This window comes from Geospiza fortis, unplaced genomic scaffold (genome assembly GCF_000277835.1).
Source record: "Geospiza fortis unplaced genomic scaffold, GeoFor_1.0 scaffold100, whole genome shotgun sequence".
In the NCBI taxonomy this organism is placed as follows: domain Eukaryota; kingdom Metazoa; phylum Chordata; class Aves; order Passeriformes; family Thraupidae; genus Geospiza; species Geospiza fortis.
Genome location: NW_005054350.1, coordinates 831,946 through 839,992, shown reverse-complemented (window position 1 = coordinate 839,992; position 8,047 = coordinate 831,946). Strand labels below are relative to the sequence as shown.

Below are 8,047 nucleotides of genomic sequence, written 5' to 3'. Positions count from 1 at the left end.
CAAAATATGCTAAAAAAGAAGTCTTGTCCTAAATTACTGCTTTTAATTATTGACGCCTTTTGTATTAGTGTAACTTAATAGAACAAATTCACTTTACCTAGGGGTGTTTTATTCTGTGGAAAGAAGTAACCACTCAGTTTTTAAAAGATTTGAGCCTTGTCAGCTATACCAGTCCTGTGGTCAAATTCTCCTATTGGCATGGAAATTTTCACTGTATTTTACAGAAGCAATTCACACACTGAGAGAAATATATAATACCTCATGTTTAGATGAAACATGGTATAGGCAATCATTTCAATAAAAGCATCAGTCCAAATATAAAATTTTTTTGAAACTCCATGAAGAAGTAAATGTTTCTTGCAAGACATTAATTGTTGCTGTTACCAGCATATTTTTTCTGGATTGTTTCTCCTGGTGCTTAGAACTGACCTTCAGTCTGGGAAGTATCTGGGAGTGCTTGATTATCTTGTTCACCCCTTTCTATCATACACATATTCTCATATTTGCAGTTTCTGTTGGCAGAATAGATTTGGGGGATAAAGCCTTTTTTCTTCTTTTCTATGTTCATTACAGCTGGTTCCTGACAAGAGTGCAGAATTGCTGCTTGTAAAGCAGTTCGATGTTGTCACAAAAGGGGCTTATTTCCTGTGAATCTTTCCTACTTACATGGTGTTTTGTGACCCATTTGGCTAATAGTTACATATTCTGAGATTCACAATTTGTGATCTTAATTTTTTCTTATTTCCTGGATATCATGGCAACATTGTTAAAACTGGGAGGAATGGGCTTCTAGAGCTCTTCAGAATTCACACTGCTCAGAGAATCATGTTAGGGGGGACTTTTGAGATCATCCCCCTTGCTCAGACTATCATATTTAGGACTTCTACATGGCATGCCTTTGTTTCACAAGAATTTCTGTCACACTAGAGATTTAATTTTTTCTAAAATGAGTGGGACAAAGGATTTCAAATTTCAAAGGATTGAAATAGGTTGTGGAAAAGGATAGCAAATGAGGACAAACTGGCAACATGACTGGCATGGCCAGCCTGAGGGCCACTTAGGGTTACTTCATGTTTTGTTGGTTTTTTTAAAGATATAAATTATATATATGCAATTTTACCCTACATGCATTCAAGTGAATTATTAAAAGCTTCAGGAGAAGCAAACTACTATTAATAATAGAAAGGATTCCTCCTCTGGAGTCAGAGAATTGTGGTTATCACAATGGATACTGGAATATCAAGAAGTAGTATACTTAATCCTGTTACATAGTGTAAAATACTTATTTCAGCATTATGGTGATCGCTATATTTTCCTTTGGTTTCTGGATAGTCTACTAAAATAGAAAAATGTTTAAGCCATTTCTGAGTCCTCCTTTCACTTACTGCTTCCTCTTCAGGTTATAGTGGTTTATTGTCTTGCGGTGACTATCTTTGCTGCCCATCCTTTACCTCTTCTCCAGGGAATTTAGCTATACATGCACAACTAATATAATGATACACTTCCTGGTGGTTCTTCAGAACCGCCTTGTCTGTCACAATGTTTTGTATCATAGTAAAATGCATTTTTTCCTGAAGAACTACTATTTTCCTAAAGTTGCTTTCTAGTTTTTAACTTTTTAGGCCTGATAGAGTAACTGGCAAACTTTGTTTATGGCTTTTTTAATAGAATATGAAGTTGAAACTTGAGTCTCTGTTTTGCCTTCTCTCTGTCATATTATTCCATCTCATGATCTAGTGTTGATCAACTCAGAAGTAGGATCAGACTCCAGTTTTACATAGATTCTACTATGAAGGACTTACTTACATTTGGTCCTATACCTTTCTGCCTCTGGAATTTTTTAGTGTCTCCTGAGATTAAATTTAATAATTTGTTTTCAAGGCAAAGGTGTCGATAGGATAAAGAAATAATGAGAAAAATTGTGATATTCTGTGTTCCCAATATTATAAATTTGGTCAGACCTATAAGAAATGTGGAACACTATTTAGCACTTCTCTCTTTACTGTTTCCTCTCAAACCTCTCAAATATTTTCAGTTTATGTTCTTCAGTTCTCTCTTTTATAAAATTTTTTGGTAAAGAATTTGAGCTTTTATCCTGTCTGTTAAGAACTTTGACAATTAAAGAACTTGGAAACTAAGATTTAGGCCTGACATTGTCTCTTGCACTTAAATTATTCAGGTGGATGTTGTGTTTTAGAAAGAAAATGAGGTTGCATTATTTCAGTCTTATATATCAGGACATGTGATTTCATTTTATCTGCCACTGTGATTTCATTTTATCTCAAAGAGACACCTAACGCACCATCCAAATAGAAGTCTTAAGAAGACCATTTTTTTCAGGCATTTTTAAGATTTCCTAATTGCACAAAAAAGTGCAAAACAACAACAACCACCCCTCACTGAAACAAAACCTGATAAACCCCAGAAAACTTCTTTTTGTGAAGTTAAAAACAAAAATTTATACTTTTTCATAGCTTAACTGGTTTTAGTTACTGGACATGAGAAGGAAATAAAACAGGTTTTGGAAATAAATTAGATCATTATTGACATTTTTATATTAACAGGAAACAAGAGAAGTATGAATAGGAGGGAAAAATTATCATGTAACTCCTAATAGGAAGTAAACAATTAGCATTATTTGTCTCTTCAGGCCATTTTTTGGCTGATTTTTAGTTATGACACATGTAATGGATACAATGTTTGGAAACAATATAGCTTAAATATTTACCATATGATTTAATATTGTTAATATATATTTTCTATAGCTGTGGGAAAAAAATAAACACAATAATTTTTGGCTGTGCATTAGAAAGTCCTGAAAGCATTATCTTTTAATTTCATGAAGTAGGACAATCTGTATATTATGTCATGGTCTGTTTGGATCTTTCAAATTTACAGCACAGTGTACTTTGTAAATTAAACTTTATTTTATGAGTTTATGAGCTCATTTAAAAAAAAAAAATTTAAAAGTCCTCTGTGTAAAACACCACCAAAACATAAGGACATCAAACAATGGTGGAATCATCTTTGTACAGACTAGTCCAACAGATGAACTCACTAATTCATTATTTCCCTAATTCACAAGCTCTCTTATTTACAAGTTCTCTAAATTGTATTTTTTCCATGAACAAACTAGTTACCAAGCTGTCAATGCCAGCGCTCATTCTTTCTCCTCTATTGAGGAATGAATGTCTCCATACCACACTGGAAAGCGCAAGGGCCTAATTAGTCAGCCTGCTGCTGGATCTGCTACAAAAACACTGGGGATAAGCTTAGGCATTTACACTTTCCAGCTCAGAAGTTTGGTCTGTAGCACTCCCATTTGAAGATGCAGAAGTTGTTGGCTGCAGGTAATATCCACCCTATCTCTTCCTATCCACTGAGTTCTATGTACAGGCTGCTCTCCCGTTGACTACTCATATTGGCACTGCTCTCAGCATATGTCAGACTTTAGGATTGGCTGTATGTTCATTATTGTCATATTTTTACTTCTCTTTCCTCTAAGAGTTTTACAAGTCATTTTTTTATCCTAGCTTCAGTGTCTTGTAATGTCAAGAAATTTATTTGGTAGGATTTTAGTTTCAATTTAATTCAGTTCATATACCAAGTTCACCTGACAGATTTTGAATAATATCTCTAACTTCCATGTCCTTTTGGTCAATGACTTTGTAGCTACCATCATAGAGATGGTCACTGTAATCTGTACAGGTTTCGTTCCTTGCAGGAGTGCATACATTGGTTATGTTCAATGTATCTTCATTGTAATTAATTCTGTAATTAGTTATAATCACAGGCTCTTGTTTGTAATGGAACTGCATTAAGTGAAGGGCACTTAAGTAAGAAGTAGGCTGGATTGGTTCTTAAGATACACAGCCATGAGCAATGGTAGCTTTATTTTGTCCATTTACATGGATTTGCACAGTGACTATTAGGAATGTTTATGAAATGATTGCTGTGTATTTTCTCATTGTGTATACATGCTGTGAGTATTCTGGACCACTAGTACATGATTCGTTTCCTTACATGCCTGCAGTACCCCTTTCACCCGGTTGTTCTCACAACCATGTACAGCTTCATATCCAGTGTTAACTACATGTAGGTAATTTCAGGTTAACTTTGAATCTTAGTGGTTATGTAACATTATCACCCATTATGTCCTTGTGATGCTGCAGATGGAATTCCTTATGTATCTAGTTTAAAGGTTGGTTTATAATGGATCTGCAATACCTAAGTTGTTCCAAAATGGAGTATCTGTTATACATAAGTTCTGGGTATATGTTCCAATTATCAGTGTTGCCATGGTGATGCAGGATGGTCGTACTTTCTGCAAGAGAAAATACTCGGGTCTTGGACATAATCCAAACCTCAGTTGTTTTTAATTTGTTCCCTTTTTCATTGTAAAAGGAGAGGCACATGGATAACCCCTGAGTTGTATGTTTAACTGCAGCCTCGTTATATGGATTTCAGAAGGGTTTTATTTCTATTTTAACAGGATTTTGGGCAGCTACTGATATGAATTCCTTATCTGTGGTTCTTCTTCTGGGAGTTTGTCACTTGTGTAGCCAACTTATAAGTTCTCACAGACATGATTCCCATGCAGTATTAATAGATCCATTCTTGTGTATTTTCTGGTTTACAAGTTTATTCCATTGTTCTATTGTCCCACTATTTGGAGGCTGATGCAGTAGCTGGAAAATCCATTGTACAAGATTTGACCTAAACCAAGCTTGTCCTACTTTATTCTTAAAATGTTATTGATGCTAAGATTATATTTCTCTGAATAAGGGAGAAGTACCAAACCACTGGCTTAAGGCCGTTGTGAGACCAGTGATAGCTTAGGCAGGGAATATATTCGGAGCACCACTATTTCTCCTCCTGTAAGGATTCCTTTCCACCCTCCAGGTGTTTGTTGTAATACACGTGAGAAATTTCCCAGATTAGTTTACCTTCCATGAAGTTGGTAGAATATTGGTGATGTGCTGTACCATTGTTTTAAAAAAATGAAATAAATTTACAATTTGTTTCACCAGAACTTTCACGAATCCTCTTTTTTGACATCCTCTCTTATTGCCTGTTGAAATAAATTCTATGTCCTTGTGTGTCTAAACCACTCCTGTAACCAAGCTGAGTATTACCTCAGATTTTTGTGCTATATTTTTTCTAACCAAATTATCAATGTCCTGGCTGCATGTTGCCAGGATGTTTAGAGTTTTGGAAACTAGATACAATTTTTTATGGATAATTTTTTAGACAGAACTATATCATGAATCACTTTCCAGTGTGATGTTTTATTCACCACACATTTCAATAATTTACTTGGCAATATTTTTTCATCTAGCCACTAGGTGGGACCCCTAAGGGTTATTAATAGAAAACAACTTTAGAACAGGAACAGACACACAAAATTTGATCTCCTTTTCTTGAGTTGATAGCTTGGTAGTTAGCAGCCCTTAGTAAACAGGCAAATTTTCAGGGAGTGAGATAAATCACTTCCTATATTCTTCCCACAATGACCACATCACCTCTGCCCATTTTCTTAAAGCCTTCTCTCTTTGTCAGGGTCTGTTGATGGATGAACTGCAGCAATACCATGGAAAGTTCTGGCTTTCCAGTAGCACTTACAAAAGAACACGTGGTGTTCTATGATTCATTTTGTCCTATTCAATTTATAGATTAGACAAAAGAAAATTAACTGGTTTAATCTAAAGAATACCATAAAAAAGTTTGGCTGAGGTCATAATAATTAAGAGACGTAACTAAAGATTAATTCATGCAGTTAGAAAAAGGATGTTGAAATTGTATCCTCAAGCACTGCCCTAGCTACTGAACTGACTGAAAAAGCTGAGTTCAGTGAGCAGGTATTAACATGAGGAAAGTACAATAATTCTTTTCTCTCCTGGTGATTTTTTTTAACGGTGCCACCAAGGGTGAATATACTGCTGTTTACCTAAAACAATAGGTGGCAAAAATAAATCAAGAGCTCTTCTCTTACTGGTGTTCAGGATCATTAGGTAAATAGAAGAGGTTGCAGTATAATTAAATATCTTTCAGACCCGTGTTCATTGCAATGCTCACCAAATGTCTTTTTTTCCTTTGAGAACTATCATCACTCTGTTCTCACTCTATCATCACACCTCACTCACATGACACAATGAATGTTGCTTCATATATTTTGTTCATGCTTATTTTAAATTATTCCATTAAGAAAAACACCTTTAAAGGGATGTTTTGTTCCTTCTTATCACTCAGCTGTTAAAAGTGGAATGATCAGAAGGCTTCACTGATCAGAAAACCCCCATTTTCACCAATTCTCTAAGTTTATTTTATCTTTCCATCCAATTATCTTTTATCTAGTAATTATATAAACTGAGCTCCATATGCTGTGCTAGCAAGTCTGTTGCTGCAAACTCAAGTAGTGACTTTAAAACTAACTCCACACAGTATTGTTTTGTCCATTTTAGACTTGTGATATTTCTGATGTTAAGAAATTTATGTCTAACATTAGCATGGATGTTTCTTCTTGAATTATCTTTAACATACAAGTTAAAAATTATTCTTGTTCCCCCTGGAACATATATAATATATAGATATTTTATAGATGAGAGTTTTCAGAGATCAATGTACATATATGATGTTTTCTATGAGGCGGTCATATACCAGAGAAAAGAATTATTATTTTTTAAATACCATTATAATTATAGAGATGATTAAAGATTCAATATCAACAGATTCAATACTAAAACAGCCTTCAGTTGGACTGTTCAACTTGTTTTTATTATAATTTCATCAGTCCAGTGTTTTTGAGAACATGAAAGAATAGATTGATATGAAGTATAAATAAGACAAAATAAGCCCATCCTAATCATCCCTCTGGAACGGTGAGATTTTTGACAGTTTCAGAACCTTTACAATAATCAACACATTTTTCTAATTTTTAAATCTTTGCTTCCTTTAAAACTAATATTTTAGTCTTCTTCTTTAAAAATAGATACAAGCACAAATTGTCATAATTCATACTTCTAATAAAATTCCTTTTACCCATTTCACTTATCCAGCAATATTTCTGTTGTTTTTTTGCTTTTATCCTGAGTCAGCCATCCACTGAAATGAGTTGTGTTGAGATCTGTCTCTTTTAATGAAAAAATGATATTTTATTCTACCTCTAGCAATCTTAAAGAGGGTATCTAAAAAACCTGTTTTGATTAGATTTTCTGAAAAGGAGATAAGGAAGTCAATCCAAATAGAAGCACCGTTTCTTTACCGCTTTGGAGTGAGGCAGCACATCTGTTTTTTGGAGGAGGAATGACTGCTTTTAATTCTTAATTTTTCTGAATTTTAGGTTCAGAGTTGGGATCTATCCATGCTGAAAAGGGCAGGCAAAGTTCAGCCTACCATAAAATGATTAGAAGCCGAAGAGACCACCAGCTTACTGTACAAGTCTGCTTCAGTTGTTACAGCTGTAAGTTTGATCTGACTGACAGTGTCCCAGCCTCAAGAACACTTGAGCCATCACAGTGGAGGGGAGCAAGAATTCACGATCAATGGTTCCTTTTTAGTCTACTGTGATCTAAACATTTCTCCAGCTTTGGAAATATTACTGAATGTTGCATGACAAAATCACCTCAAACCTGTAATGAAACATCAGCAACAGGCTATTCTGATTCATAAATAACTCTCAGGTCTTCGAAATTTTCACATTTTCAAATTTTTCAAAGAAAAATATTACCATTCTTATTTCTCCATCTTTTAAGATTTGTAAACTGTGCATTCCCCAAGTTCTCCCTTCTTTTAATGAATATGCAAAGAAGTTAGCAAAACTCGTCACTGAAAAAAACTACTGATTATGAAAGGTGTAATAAGTACTTCTGTAGCTATATACTAGTTTGGGGCAGGCACAAAAAAAATGTAAGAAAATTTATTGCACTTTTTTAAAATCCAAAAGTTTCAACTATTTCATTATTTATTTATTACATTATGTAATATGTTTTATATATATTATTATGTATCTAAATTTTACTGTGGTTTTGTTTGATTGGTTTTTTTAAAT

The 8,047-nt window shown here is 34.2% G+C and overlaps 1 protein-coding gene across 1 annotated transcript in view; it reads left to right on the top strand.

The window, feature by feature from the left end:
* Positions 1-8,047, top strand: part of CCDC102B (coiled-coil domain containing 102B) — a 136,331-nt gene that overhangs the window by 5,818 nt on the left and 122,466 nt on the right. The window contains exon 2 of the mRNA XM_005423326.3: positions 7,340-7,459. The gene's annotated coding sequence lies outside the window, so the exon portion shown is untranslated. The remainder of the gene's footprint in view (positions 1-7,339; positions 7,460-8,047) is intronic.